Source organism: Dromiciops gliroides, chromosome 4 (genome assembly GCF_019393635.1).
Source record: "Dromiciops gliroides isolate mDroGli1 chromosome 4, mDroGli1.pri, whole genome shotgun sequence".
In the NCBI taxonomy this organism is placed as follows: Eukaryota; Metazoa; Chordata; class Mammalia; order Microbiotheria; family Microbiotheriidae; genus Dromiciops; species Dromiciops gliroides.
In genome coordinates, this window is record NC_057864.1 from 255715360 (window position 1) to 255731735 (window position 16376).

Here is a 16376-nt window from a genome sequence, read left to right on the forward strand (position 1 = left end):
CATAATTAGAAAGAAAAACTCTAGAACCCAGAAGTCTCAAGCCACTGATTTCTTTTTGTTCTTGTTTTATTTTTTAACACCATCATCACATTTCCTGATATTGCCCCTCCCTGGCCCCCACAAAACCGTCCCTTGAAACTAAATATATAGTCAAGAAAACCAATCAATACAGTAATCTCATAGTATGTCCTAGTACGGTTAATTTTAATTCAATTGTGTTTGTGTCCCCACAGCCTAGCACAGTTACTGGAACATAAAAATAGTTAATAAAAACTTGCTGATGGACTGTTTGTTTGCAAGTCTACTTCCCACCAACCTCACCACTGAAAGAAGGGAGACCTATGCCTTGCCAAACCCCATTTATGGATTATCCCATAATCTACCTCCTCTGTTCTTATATACATGCTGGTGAAGGATTTGGAAGTCATATAATAACAAATTTATATTATCTAATCTCAACTGGGCCATCACTGTAGCAAGTCAATCCTTTTATTCTCCCCTAATTGATTTTCTACTGCACTCACTACTATTATAAACCTTTTCTTTTTGCCAGCTTAGGGAACACTGGTTAGGCTTGAGGTCTTTAAGTCAAGAAGCACCTACTACGTGATAGAATTGTGCTATGTGCTGGGATATAAAGAAAGGCAAAAACAATTGTAGATAACTTTGAAGGAATTTAATCACTAAAGAAAGGAGAGATATAGTACAATAGTTAGCTGGGATGAACAGATTAAGTGAGAGTTTTTTGAAGATGGGAGAGACATGAGTGTGTCTGGCAAGGATAAGAGCTACCTCTTCATATGAGACAGAGGTGAGGGAGGGGAGATAAGCAGAAGGCAGTAGAGTGACCTGAAATGAATAACAGCAAATGGCCTCAATTTTTTAGTGAAATATGAGGTAAGGTTCTCAGCTGAGAGGACAGGGAGAAGGGGAGCTATGGGAAGTTTAAGTAGGGATGAAAAGGTTTAGAAAAGTCACTGTGGGATAGAGATTAATTATAGGTGTAAAAAAAAGTATTACCTTGCCTTAAGTGAAGGCTTAACTGGGATTGTATAACATAAATTTGTAATGGACCCAGTTAACACAATTTTGTGACATTTTCCAGCTTCATTCAGTAGCATGTAAGTAGAAGTAAAGGTAGCAGGTAATAGGAGTAATTCAAGGCTGAGATTGACAGAGCAAGACTGGCAATTGGATAAGGGGACAAGAAATTCAACAGAAAATGGTCTAGAGTTGAAATAATTTTAAAAGATGGGTCAAGACTGAGATGGGAGGAAAGTATAAGCCAGTACAGGGGTGACAGACTGGGGAAGAACTGGGGGAGTAGAGGTAATAGAGGTCACAGTGAGGATGAAAAACAAGGTTAGGAGTTGGAAGACAAGGAAAGATGGAAAATTAAAAAGTCTGATCACATAAAGGAATTTCATACATAAACATTTTAAGTGGGCAGGTTATGGTAAAATCAAGAGTATAACTATTGTGTGTAGCTGTAGTGGGGTGAAGAGTAGATCAAGGAAAATGAATATATAGAGGAATTGGGAGATTACAGTGTTTGAGGAGGTATTAAAGTCTCCTAGTGTAAGGACAGGAGTTGGAGAGGAAAGACAGACTGTGATCCAGGTAGTGAAGTCCTTGAGGAAGCAAGAAGAGTATGTTGGAAGTCAGTAGATAACAGCTACCAGAATCTTTAAGCAAAGACTGGATGATCATTTGTCAGGTACTCGGTACTTATTTAGGCTTAATATAACTCCTCCCACCCTCATTTACCCCAAGAAGATAACTGGGCCTTAAAATAAAGCCCCTAGAGACTATGTCCTGTGAGCTCATTTTTGGACATTATGCCCTATTCTCTTTTCCTTTATTTCAGTATCTGATGCATAGATGGCCCTTCCATCTCCAAGACAGTCCGCTCCCCCTGCTTGTGTCTTTGATCCCATCCCCTCCTGGCTTCTCCAGGAAATTGTACCCAAAATCATTTTTCTCTCAGTCTCTCCCTTCCCATTGTCTCCTTCCCTTCTGCCTATAAACACACCCAGGTCCCCTTCATTCTAAAAATACTATCACTTGACTCTAGTATACTTCTTAGCTACTGTCCCATAACCTGCCGTTGCTTTCACATTCAAATTCCTAAAAAAACAAAACAAAACAGCCCTATGTATGCATGTCTATTCTCACCTTTACTTCTCTCTCATGTCTCAACCCTGGGGAAGTGGCTTGCAACCTCACTGCTCAAGTGAAGCTGCTCTCTTCAAAGTTAGCACTGATCTTGTAATTGCCTGAGCCAAGAGCCACCTTCTCCTCTTGAACAGTAGTACTCTTTTCTGGGTTTTCATGACACTCCTCTCTCTTGGTTATCTTCCTAATTAGCTGTTTCTTTTTTTTGCTAGAAACTCTAAGTGTAGCTCAGGGTGCTGTCTTGGACCCTCTTCTCTTTGTTCTCTTTCTAGTGATCTTATTAGCTCCCATGGGTTCAATTATCATTTCTATGTAGAGGGCTCCTAGTTCTGGCCTTTTAAGTCCTAGTCTTTCTCCTGAGCTCCAGTCCTCTTCTACCAATTGTCTATTCCACATTTCTGATGGGATGCCCCCAAGGCAGTTCAAACTCAACATATCCAAAACAGAACTCATATCAAACCTACCCTCTCCAAACCCACCTTCCTTTTGTCAATAAGAAGACACTATCCTGGGGCGGCTAGGTGGCACAGTGGATAAAGCACCGGCCCTGGATTCAGGAGTTCCTGAGTTCAAATCCGGCCTCAGACACTTAACACTTACTAGCTGTGTGACCCTGGGCAAGTCACTTAACCCCATTGTCCGTAAAAAAAAAAAAAAAAAAAAAAGAAGACACTATCCTTCTGGCCACCCAGATTCACAATCCTTGAGTCATCCTCCACCCTTCATTTTCCCCCCACATGTCCAATTGGCTACTAAGTCTGATCAATTCTACCCTGCCCCCATCACTCCCTTTCCTCACTCACACAAAGAACCACCACCCTAATTCTCCTCCCCACCCCCACCCCCCACTTTCTGGTAATCTCAGATCTCCTTTTTGAAAATGAGTCACATTTACCAACCACTCACTCCCACTTTACTTGAGTCAGGATTGCCCCAGGACTGAAGGAGCTGTAAAATTTTTTAAATTAAATTTTATTTTTTCAATTAGGCATTTATTTTCTCTCCCTCTCACCTCCCCTCACTTCGGGGATGTGCGGGGTAAAAGGGATGACAAACAATATTCTTGTAATAAATATGTAAAGTCAAGCAACACAATTTCCCTTATTGGCCATGTCTAAAAATTCTCATCAGCTATATAGTCTCCTAATTGATTTCTATGCTTCAAGAGTCTTTCTCCATTTAATCCTTCACAAAATTGCCAAACTGATACCCATAGGTCTGACATCACACCCCACCTCAATAAATTCCACAGTGAATCAAGTTTGGAGGGGTAAGAGAGCAATTCTCAAAGATTTCTGGGGAAGGAAGGACACCAAACACTGGGGGGAAATTATGGACATTATTCTACCAATGACTGAGATGATATCAATCAAAGCTTGCAAAAATTACATTCTACAGTAGACAACACCTTTATGGTGACTACCCATCTCCAATGAGAATAATGGTATGGGAGAGAACATAAGGTAGTATGGCATAGTAGAAAGAGCTGCCCTTGGAACTAGGAAAACCTGAGTTCAAGTCCTTCTCTCACACATACTGGCTATGTGACTGGGTAAATCACCTAACCTTTTACTTCCCTAGGCAGCTCGCTAAGAGTATAAGTTTCAAAGAAAGTGCCTACTTATATTAGTAAAGAGATTTCCTTACTGAGAAGTACTGTGTAGCATAGCTCTGGTCCCTCTTCTTATCCCTATCCCTCCTTAATGATATGAGAACAGGAAGGCTTGAGAAAATTATATTCCACAGAAAGAAAACACTTCTAGAATAACATAATTAATTGAAATATACAGAGACTACAAGATCTCACTGTGTCCACACTGTGTAATAGAAGGATAAACAACCCACAGAACTGGTCCATCAATATATAGACACTACAAATGGACAATGAAATGGGCCCAGAATTAAACAGGAGTAGGAAAAGAGTCAACTGGATTACATTTGGGAAATTTCTAGTACAGTTAGTTCTGCTATAACACTTGTTTTGAATCTTTTTTTTTTTGCAGGGCAAATGAGGGTTAAGTGACTTGCCCAGGGTCATACAGCTAGTAAGAGTCAAGTGTCTGGGGCTGGATTTGAATTCAGGTCCTCCTGAATCCTGGACCAGTGCTTTATCCACTGTGCCACCTAGCTGCCCCCAACACTTGTTTTGAAAACACAATTTTGTTCCAATTCAACTAATAAATTAGGGAATAATTTCAGCATAATGGCAAATTTCAAATTTGCTTAAGTGTAAATTTCATCCTCAAGAAAACAGCAAGAATGCAGAAAACTTCATCTAGCTGAACCAAGCCACACAGGTATACACAAAACACACATACATACATACCTCCAACATCTATCAGTTGCCTCACTTCACCATGTATGCTCCTACAAGATTGTTTTTTGCTATTCTTTTGCATTTGTGAACTTAACCATATATAAACAAAAACCCTCACTTATATTCATCATCCCAAACATCCCAAACCATGACTGGTTCAAAAATTCTAAGCAGCGAATGAAAAAAGTAAGCTTTAAGTATTGAGGAGAAACTTGAAACAATAATGCATGTTGAAAGGAATCAGAGAACATGTGCTCTTTCTGGAGTAACAGGCATAAAGGAATCCATACTGTAAACCATCAGAAACAAAAACACAAAAATAAAAGAGATGTCTATGGCTAGAACTATGAAGCTGTAGTCCATCCATGCTGCCCTCTTACCCATGGCTACTGACTTTGTCATGATTCCTAAGAACACCTAGGTCCATGGGGACCAGGGCACAGTCTGAGCAGAAACCCAAGGTTATAGATGCTGCCGCTATTAATTATAGTATTTATGTATTTCTTAACCATTTAACATGTAAAAAACTATGCTACTCTTGGGGCAGCTAGGTGGCGTGGTGGATAGAGCACCGGCCCTGGATTCAGAAAGACCTGAGTTCAATTCCGGCCTCAGACACTTAACACTTACTAGCTGTGTCACAGACCCTGGGCAAGTCACTTAACCCCAATTACCTCACACACACACACACACAAAATTAAAGAAAAAAAACAAAACTATGCTACTCTCTTTATTAGGTTTCTATCCTTTTTTTTTAATGTGTGGCTGAAAAAGTTTTTGAATGTTGTGTTCCAAACTCCATTTTTCCCATAAGCCCTATGGTTTTTACTGTGCAACAGTGTAGTGATTTTTAGGAACACATATCACATTATAGCAGAACTGACTTTATTTTTATAACTTCAAGAGTCTCCCTGAAAGTATAGTGGTGATGGGTTGTCTTGAGCCATATATACTCTCTTACCTGAATTTCCCTTATGACCAATTATACACTTCATCAAATGGTTGGCCTAGATTAAAGCAACAGTCTATGGTAATGCAATAATTTCTTATAGTGAGAAGCAAATTACTTAAAAGGAGCATTGGTCTTATTAAAGAAATGGCCCACACCATTCAAAATATTGCTGACCCAATGACTAGCACAAATTGCCAAAATAAAAACCACAAGTTATCTCATTTTCCAGAGCTACTGGCTTAAAGCTGATAAATCAAAACAACTCTAATTCTTCTTTGATTTTTTTTTGCTTGTTTTTCATACAAACTACTCCCATGTTTAAATATGTCCAAAGTTCTTACCTACGATGTCCCCCCACCTCGAGCTAAGGATATCCAAATACCTCAATTCAAATATTCTTTTTTTTTCCCCTTAAAGATCATGCCCCCATCTCATCCAGGTTGGAAGTATAGCAATTCATTACTTAACACCAGAGGGGACATGGCAGAGAGAAAGAAGCAAAGAAAAAAAATTCTGTTAATTTCAGAATGATCATTCTGTTTCTATCCTTCCTCTCTAACCTTTTGGGATGGTAATGTTTTGGGATGGTGCAGAAGACAGGACAAAGGAATTAAGGACAAAAGAATGACATCACTGAAAGTAAAAACACTATTTTCCCTGGGAAAAGGAAAAATTTAGCAAAATGTCTTTTTAAGGAGAAGGAAAAAACAATAATTTACAAAAACAATAAAACTAATTTAGTCACTGCCCCTTCAGATACACTAACATCTGCCCCCAAATAATTTGCCAGTCATTGCTGTATGTAAATATCTCTTCATTGGGCATGTTCACACAATGAAGAAGGAAGATATACTACTAAAATGTAAGTTACTAATTAGCCCAAGAGAAGACAAAGAGAGAAAATTCTTGTCAAAAAATGTTTACAACCTGACATGTATTAAAAATGATCCAGAAAAATTAGTAAGAATATCTTCTTATATTCTAGACATATTAAGAAAGAAATGTCCAAGTAATCATAATCTGTCTTTAGTCACATCCAACATCTCAGACACAATAGCATCTACCTGGGTAAAATTCTTTCCAAGCAATTTCTACTCCCCCCCCCAATAACTTTATTAAGTAGCTAAATTCAATTTAGCAAACATGAAATAGCTCCTATGAACATGACACAGTTAAGTGAAACAGAAACATTTCATTGCTGTAGTGACCTTTTATCCTGTCCCCTCCCAAAACCTCAAGAGTTTTATAAATTTGTTCTAATATAGATAATATTCCTTTTACTTAAACCTGAGATCAAATTTTGTAGATCACACCTTTATCAACTGAACAACCTATTCATCTTGGCTAAGTATTTAGGAAGACAAAACTAATTTCCTTTCATGCCTCAAAGAGAACAGTTGAATGAATCCCCCAGGTTTTGCATTAGCTTTTTTTGGTAAGAGTCAATACTGGGGCAGCTAGATGGCGCAGTGAATAGAGAACTGTCCTTGGATTCCGGAGGACCTGAGTTCAAATCCGGCCTCAGACACTTAACACTTACTAGCTGTGTGACCCTGAACAAGTCACTTAACCCCAATTGCCTCACCAAAAAAAAAAAGAGTCAATACCATGGAGCTTTTTTAATCTAACTACCACCTTTTAAAGCAAAGGAAACTGAGACCAAGGGTGAGTAAGCAGCTCAATAAAGGTTTCATTAAATTAGTCAAATCTAAAAACAAGTGGGGAAGTTGACTGTTGGTAACTGAACCTAAGTGCTTCTTGAAACATCTATCCATGTTTCTTTTAGCCAAACATGCATGCCTGTGTTTAAGTGTATGTATGTGCATGCATGTATGCATATGTATGTACATATATACATGTATTTGTGTGTGTACATAGAGATACATATAAATGTGCCTATGTATACACACACATGCATGCATGCACACACTACCTCAGAGAGCAGAACAATGGTTCAATACATACACGCACACCCCCCCACACAGTCTAAATAAGTTTTTCAGCTTTATTCCCTTTACCTCAAGGTAGACCTAATTGTTACATTCATTGTTCAATATGTCAATACTTCAACTGAGTACCAATAACACTCACCCTACAACAGAAAATCCTGGGCTTTGTCATTTTCAGATACCTAAAACTAAACTTCAGAAGGTATATAGCTATTCATGCTTAATATTAGTCCTAGTGTTTTTGGAACCCTGTGGTTAATTTCCTATATTATCTTCATCATCGACAATGAGTTAATCTAAACTATGATAGGGTGCTATGCCAGGCTCTGTTGAATAAAGAAACAGTCATTTGCAAACCAGGCTTGGACTCCTCGCACTGAAAGAATCCATTAATTCATTCAGCCAATATTATATTAACCACTTACATGAAAACTCTATACTGTAACAACAGGTCACCATTCCTCCAATAATAAAATAGCACCTATAAAAATAAGTCCATTCTCATTTTAATTATTTTGCAAATAAAATAGAATTATAGCCCAGTAACTATCTCTAATAACAAGTACCCCTAGCTGGCAAAGGATGTTAGAGAAGAAAAATATTTTTAAAATGTGGGAAGCACTCATACTCTTGTGAAATTGAACCATCTAGGCAAAAAATAACTATCTGCCCGAGTCCCAACCTTTCACACACATTAGCTTCTTTTCATACTCAAAAAGCAATGTTTTAGGTTCATTATTAATCAGAATTTCATTTTTAAAAAAGGATATTTGAAGCACCAAGCAGGTAAAAAAACTCCAATTTCCCTGGTTTTAAGTCTGTCTTAATGATTCCCTGTATCTTCTATGCACAAAAATAACACCCAGCTATATTTGAATAACTGGCAGATAATAGCAGTTCACTTTTATGCAAGGCAGAAGAGCAGCTTTGTAAAATAATAATGATGATGACGACGACAATGATGATGATAGTAATTTCCTGAAATGGAGTTGTATATCCAAAGAAATCAGAAGCCAGATATTCTATTAAGTTTTGATTCATTATACTGAGCAGCTATTATGTGCTCAGCATGTTAGGTACCATGACATGATCAATTCTGTCCTCAAAGAGTTTGTAATCTAGCCAGACACGGAAAACAATAATGAATAATACCATGTTAGTGCTGGATTTTTGTGGTAAAGACAAAGTTCAGAGGAGAGGGAGATAAATAAGGGCTTGAGTAATCAGGAAAGGATTTCTAGATTAGGTTTGCTTTGAAAGGTAAGTAGGATTAAGATAGGCAAAAGAGACGTGTGCAAAAACTAACAGATTGAGTAGAGGCAAAGGAGCATGTGTTGGGGAATAGTTGCAAATAAGGTTGGGTGGATGAGTAAATTGAGGACAGATTATGAGGTGTCTTTAAAGACACAGGTATTTCCATTTGACATGGTAGGAAGCAGGGAATCATTTACAGTTTCTGAGTAAGGAAAATGATATATGCAATTATGAAAACCTCCAATCTATTTTCTGCCAAAATAATCTTCCTGAGCACAGACCTGACCACATCTCGTTTAGTAATCCCCTCTGCCTCCCTCTAGAATAAAAGACATAAACCTTTAGATTGGCCATCAATACCTTCTACAATGTTCCAATTTAACTTTCCAGATTTATTTCACATTACCACCCTTCCCACTTCTATACTTCCAGCCAAACAAGCACCCTAGTTACTCCATGAACTTGACATACGCTTTCTCTTCCATGAATTTTCACAGATCCCCTTAATTTGTACTGCACTACTTCCTTATCTACCTCAGATTCCATATCTTCCTTCAAAACAGTTTAACTGCCATCTCCTCAGTGAAGTCTTCCTAATTCCCCCAACTGTTAATGTTCTTCCCTCCTCAAACTATAAATACTATGTATTTATAAAGATGTGTATATGTGACATCTATAAGTCTATCTTTGGGCAGGTGGGGCTTGTTAGCCTTGGCAGGCAACCCGCCTAGAGGAAGGAAACCCTGATTTTACCTATACCCATATATGGGAAAGGCTTTGGGATTTAATCCAGAGGAAAAATCAGGAGTCACTCAGGAGCTGCAGCTACAGTATTCGACTGCACAGCCACTCTGTGGCCTGTGGCTCTTCAAGGCGCTGATCCATGGTCGTCCGAGACTGGTGGAGGCCTACTACAAGTCTATCTTCAGCAACAGTTTCATTTTTGTCTTTTTCACCTCAGTGTCTAGCCCTAGCATCTTAAACATAGGTAAATGCTTAATAGATGTTTGCTGAACTTCATTTTCTAGCTATTTCCTATGCCATAATTTTGTTTTCTGTTCACTTCTCCTAAGGTCACAGGATACTATTAAAACAGTAAATAATTAATATTTTCACAAAAATATAAATGGAGGGGGCAGCTAGGTGGCACAGTAGATAAAGCATCGGCCCTGAATTCAGAAGGACCTGAGTTCAATCCGGCCTCAGACACTTGACACTTACTAGCTGTGTGACCCTGGACAAGTCACTTAACCCTCATTGTCCCGCCCTGCCCCCCTATATATATATATATGGAAATAACAAGCCTTCTTGATAGCCAAAAACACCAAGTGCTCAAGTAAACATTAAAGGATCACATTTTTTTTTTAAATCTCTCTAAACAAAAGCCTAGATTAGTGATATCTGTACCTGAAAAGCAGTGGCACCAACTGTTCAAATCAGTTAGATCAGCCGTTTAAGTCAGTTAGACCAACCATAAGATTCTGATTTCTATCCACTCAGCAACAGTCCTTATAAGCAACATTCTGAAGCAGCATTTTTTCCCTCTGACTATACATCTATGTCTTAAAATTTTTTAATTTAATTTTTTAAATGAGGTGAAATTAGATATATACAAAATCAGAAAAGCATAAAAAGACCTTGAGAACCCCTCTAGATAATTTCCCTATGTAAAGGCAGGACTATAGCATGATATACAATCACAGACTCAGAAGGAACTTCAGGACTCATATAATTTTATTTCAAGACCTAAACAGGAATCACTTCTCGAAAATCCCAGACAAGCGGTCACTGAGTCCCTGCTTAAATATGTACAGTGACAGGGAATGTACTGTTTCCTGAGGCACCTCGTTCCCTTATATTAATCCAAAATCTACCGCTCTGCAGCTTCTATTCATGCTCCAAATTCTGGACTGTGGCAGAATTTCACAGAATTTCAGAAATGGAAAGACCATGGCTAGCTATCTAGTGAAAACCATAGACAGCCTCAAAAGGAATCCCCAGTATAACACACCCATCAAGTGGACATCCAGCCTCTGCTCAGAGACCTCGACTAAGGGGGAACAAATCTACCACCTCCACAACCAGCCCATTCTATTTTTGAATAGTTCTAATTGTTATTAAGTTTTTCCTGACATTAAATTAAGCCATTGCTCATGGTTTTCCTCTCTGAGGACAGTGTATGACGGCCCATGAAATACATGAAGACAGCTGTGAGTCTTCCCTTTTCTTGGCTAACCAAGCTAAGTTCCTTCAACTGATTCTCATACAAGCTAGTCTCAAAACCTTTCCCAATCCTGGGGCAGCTAGGTGACGCAGAGGATAAAGCACCAGCCCTGGATTCAGGAGGACCTGAGTTCAAATCCGGCCTCAGACACTTTACACCTACTAGCTGTGTGACTTTGGGCAAGTCACTTAAATCCCATTGCCCTGCCAAAAAAAAAAAGGAGAAGAAAAAGAAAAGAAAACCTTTCCCAATCCTGCTTGCCCTCCCCTAGATGCTCTCTAGCATGTTTATTTTTTTTAAATAAAAGTATTTTATTATTTTCTAGTTACATGTAGGGATAGTTTTCAACATTTATTTTCATAAGATTTCTAGTTTCAAATTTTTCTCCCTCCCTCCCCCCTCCCTAAGACAGCAAGCAATCTGATATAGGTTATATATGTACAATCACATTAAACATATTTCTGCATTAGTCATGCTGTGAAAGAAGAATCAGAGCAAAAAGGAAAACCTCAAAAAAGAACAACAACAAAAAAAATAGAAATAGTATGGTTCAATCTGCATGTAGATTCCATAGTTCTTTCTTTCTGGATTTGGAGAGCATTTTCCATTATGAGTCCATTGGAACTATCTTGGACCATTGTATTACTGAGAAGAGTCAAGTCTATTACAGTTGATCAACACACAATGTTGTTGATACTGTGTACAATGTTTTCCTGGTTCTGCTCATCTCACTCAGCATCAGTTCATGCAAGTCCTTCCAGGTTTCTCTGAACTCCTCCTGCTCATCATTTCTGACAGCACAACAGTATTCCATTACATTCATATACCACAACTTTTCCAGCCATTCCCCAACTGATGGGCATCCCCTCAATTTCCAATTCCTTGCCACCACAAAAAGAGCAGCTATAAATATTTTTGTTCATGTGCATCCTTTTCCCTTTTTTATGATCTCTCTGGGAAAAAGACCTAATGATGGTATTGCTGGGTCAAAGGGTATGCACATCTAGCATATGTTTCTTAAACTCGGGAGCTCAAAACTAAACTTGATACTCAAGGTATGATCTAATCAGAGCAGAATGCGATACAACTATAGACTCCTTATTTCTGGAAACTTTTTCACTGTTGCCCAATATGGCATTAGCTTTTTTTGGCTGCCACATCACACTGCAGGCTCATATTGATCTTGGGTCCACTAAAATCCTAAGGTCCTTTTCAGACAAACTACGATCTAATCATGTCTCCATTATCTTATAGTTATGAAGTTGATTTGCTGAACCCAAGTTATCTCTAGTGAATTTCATCAACAGACAGCCCTATGCTCTACCTCAGTGGTGTGGTGTCAAACTCAAATAGAAATAGAGACCACTAAACCAGATATAAGAATCCCTGTGAACCACATACTGATTTAGTTTTAAAATTAAATATCATCTATGTTTTAATGTATTTTTATTTATTTTGTTAAAATTTTATAATAACATTTTATTCTAGTTTGGGCTATACTCGAGTTCTGTAGGACACATGTGGGCCATGACCCCATGTATCTGATACCTCTGCTCTAAGGCTGTCAAGATCTTCATGGATCCTGTCAACCATCTTGTTAGCAATCCTTCTCAGCTTTGTGACATCAAAAATTTGATGAGTGTGCCATCTCTCCCTTTCTCTGATAAAAACATTCAACAGTATCGGACCAAGCACAAGCCAAGCCTAGAGAACTCCACTAAAGAAGTTGACAACGAACTATTAAAGAAAAAGTCTGATCTTTTTTCTACATGATGGCTCATAAAATGCTTAAGGACAGTGATCATGTCACCCCTGCATTTTCTTTTCTTAAAACAAAACATCTCCTATTCCTTTAACCAGTCTTTATGTGGTATGATTTTTTTTTAAGTTCCCTCATCATTTTGGTCACTCTTACTTTGATGAACAATACTTTATCAATGGCTTTCTAAGATGTGTCACCAAGTCATTCAGTCTACAAGCATTTATTAAATATTAAGGATTACTATGTGTCAGGCACTGTGCTAAGTATACAAAGAGAAGCAAAACAGTCTTTGCCCTCAAGAAGCTCTGAGTCTAATAGTAGAGACAACATGCAAAGAACTACATACATAAAGATATATAAAGTGTAAATGGGATGGAAGGGGGGGGGATGGGAAAGGTCTCTTGCAGAAAAAGAGATTTGAGCTCAAGGAAGTCAGGGAAGCCAGGAGGTAGAGGTGAGGAGGGAGAGTGTTCCAGAGGATCAGCAAGGACACCAGTGTCCTGGATCATAAAGTATGTGAAACAGAGTAAAGTGTAAGAAGTTTGAAAAGGGGGGGGCAGCTAGGTGGCGCAGTGGATAGAGCACTGGCCCTCGATTCAGGAGTACCTGAGTTCAAATCTGGCCTCAGACACTTGACACTTACCAGCTGTGTGACCCTGGGCAAGTCACTTAACCCCCAATGCCCAGCAAAAAAAAGAAGAAGAAGAAGAAGTTTGAAAAGGTAATGAAAAGTTGGGAAAGGCTTTAAAAGCCAACCAGATGGGGACAGATAGGTGGCACAGTGGATAGAGCACCGGCCCTGGAGTCAGGAGGATCTGAGTTCAAATCCGGCCTCAGACACTTAACACTTACTAGCTGTGTGACCCTGGACAAGTCACTTAACCCCAATTGCCTCACCAAAAAAAAAAAAAAAAGCTACCAGATGGGGGCAGCTAGGTGACTCAGTAGATAAAGCACAAGCCCTGGATTCAGGAGGACCTGAGTTCAAATCTGGTTTCAGACACTTGACACTTACTAGCTGTGTGACCTTGGGCAAGTCACTTAACCCTCATTGCCCCACCAAAAAAAAAAAAAAAAAGCCAGACAATTTTCTATTTGATTCTGCAAAGTAATATGGACCCCAAACTGAATACAATATTCTAGATGTATTCTAACCAGGGCAAAGTACAGCAAGACTATCAACCCCCTTATTCAGACACTGTGCTCCATAGTCATGCACCCTGAGATCGCATTTGCTTTTTGGGATGATATATCCCACTGATAACTTATATTAAGTCAGCACTCCACTAAAACCCAGATCTTTTTTACATAATCTGTTTTCAAATTCCATCTCCCCCCATTCTATACTTGTGTAGTTATTGCTTTAACTCAAGTGTAGGACTTTATATTTATCCCAATGAAGTTTCAATTTTATTAGCTTCAACCTATACTAGGATCAGATTTAGAGCAATGAAGGCATCTAACCTAAGCCCCTCATTTTACAGAGGAGGAAACTGAGGCCCAAAGAGGTTAAGTGATTTGTCCAAGCTCACATAGGCAGTGAGGGCTGGCAGAGCTATGTTTTTAAGGTTTTTTGGACCCTGGTTCTATCATTCAATATATTAGCTATTGCTTTTAGTTTAATAGCATTAGCAAATCTAAGCTAAGATGAAAATCTACCTTCCTTTAAAAAACATTAAGAGGGGCAGCTAGGTGGCGCAGTAGATAGAGCACCGGCCCTGGATTCAGGAGGACCTGAGTTCAAATCCGGCCTCAGACACTTGACACTTACTAGCTGTGTGACCCTGGGCAAGTCACTTAACCCCCACTGCCTCACCAAAACAAAACAAAACAAAAAACCATTAAGGATGTTCACACAATGTTGGAAGAACATCACTGTTCTCAACTCTGAGAAAGAACCAGTCTAAGATAGTTTGTCACCCTAATAACTCCCTTCAGTCTCTAAGGATAACATACCAACACCATAGTCTAATGTGAGAAGATCCCATACAGTCAGGCTTCAGCCTCCCTTCCAAAGCATTTTTCCCTCCCATTACTCTCCTTTCTATGCTCTATGCTCTGGCCAACCTGAACTATCTGCTCTCCCCAGAGTTTGACATCTGATCTGGAAAACCTCCACACGCCAGCTTGGGTCCCAGGCCTGGAATGTCCTCCCTTCCTTCCCTCTACCTCTCAGAATCTCCACTTTTATCAGAAGCTCAGCTCATGCATCAGCTCCTAATCAAAGTTTTTCCTACTCTCTCATTTGCTAGTGCTCTCTCCATTCTTACATTAACTTGTTTATCAGATTATTTGTTTACATGTTGTATCCTCGACATCAAAAAGTAAGCCCCTTGAGAACAGTGATTATTTTTGTTTTGATTTATAGATCCAGTGCTTAGCACAGTGGACTGCACATACTAGGCAGTTAAGATATATTTGTTGGACTGGATGTGCATATATGAACAATGCTGTATTATGAACTAATTATAACATTCATCTTAGCGTAATAGACATGTGTAGTACTCAAATTACTGACAAATTCATCCCTAGTACCAAAAATTAGTCTCTACAAACTATTTTCTCAAAAGAACCCCTCGATAGATTGTTCTTTCCCTCTTTAAATCCCTCCCAAACGTGTTCTGGTCTCAAAGCCTCAACCTTTTAGTGATCCCAATGAGACACTGGAGTGTTGCATTCAAGTACAAAGATAACATTCTCCAAACAGCTGGTGATGGGGTGGCACTGATCAGCTGCTTAGAGTTTAAGCACACCACATGTTTCACTGATGAAATCAAATATGTAGCATTCCATGGTGAGCTAGTGACTGACTTTATAAACCCTGGTCTTTCCAGAAAAATATTGAAAATTTTAAAGGAAATAAAACTTGTTACCATAAAATGGACCTTTTCTTTAACCTTTCAGCAAATTTTAAAGAGCCATGGTCTTTTTTAATACCCAGGAATTCATATAAGCCTTTGTCCTTAAAAAAAAAATTCAAGTTCTCCAGAGAGCACATGACCTGATTATTGATTTTCCATTAAAAAACAAAATTACTGCTCCTAAGTTCCACCCTTCACAGGAACTTAGACACACTATATATCAATAACAATTGTCCTGTCCACTTCAAATATCAATATCTTAGACTAGTTTAATTCTGAAGTCCTGTTTATATTTCTAAGTCAGAATTAGAAAACAACATCAATATATTCATGGTAAAAAATATAGTAATTGATGAAAACACTTCCTTGTTTATGAATATTTCTTATTTAAAATTATTACCACTGTGAATTCCAAACACTAGATAGTGCTCAATCAGAACCACCTAGATGCTCAACCTAAAACTTTAAAATAGGCATTTTGGAATAATGAGGCAACAATGATGATAGTAATTCAAGTTTACTTAGGATGTTAGAGGTTTACAAACTACTTTCCTAATAATTATCCTATGAATCAAGTATGGCAAATGTTGTTCCCAGCATTTTACAGATGAGGAAACTGAGGCTCTGAGAAATTAACTCCCTTGCCTAAGGCTACAGTTATTAAGCATCATGACACAGGAATTTGAACTTGGATCTTCTATAACTCCAAGACCACAAGAGCTCTTTCTACTACATCATGCTTCATCTCACTGAATTATCCTGGTTGAAAAAAATCTGAAAGGTCATTAATGACTAGAATTCCTGGATACTAAAATGGCTGGACAAAGCTTTTGCAAGGCCACCAGCTAGCATATCTGAGACTCAGAATTTGAATCTAAGGAA

At 38.5% G+C, this 16376-nt stretch overlaps 1 protein-coding gene across 3 annotated transcripts in view; it reads right to left on the reverse strand.

The window, feature by feature from the left end:
* USP49 (ubiquitin specific peptidase 49) overlaps positions 1-16376 on the reverse strand; it is a 135527-nt gene that overhangs the window by 113517 nt on the left and 5634 nt on the right. The gene's annotated exons all lie outside the window — the stretch shown is intronic.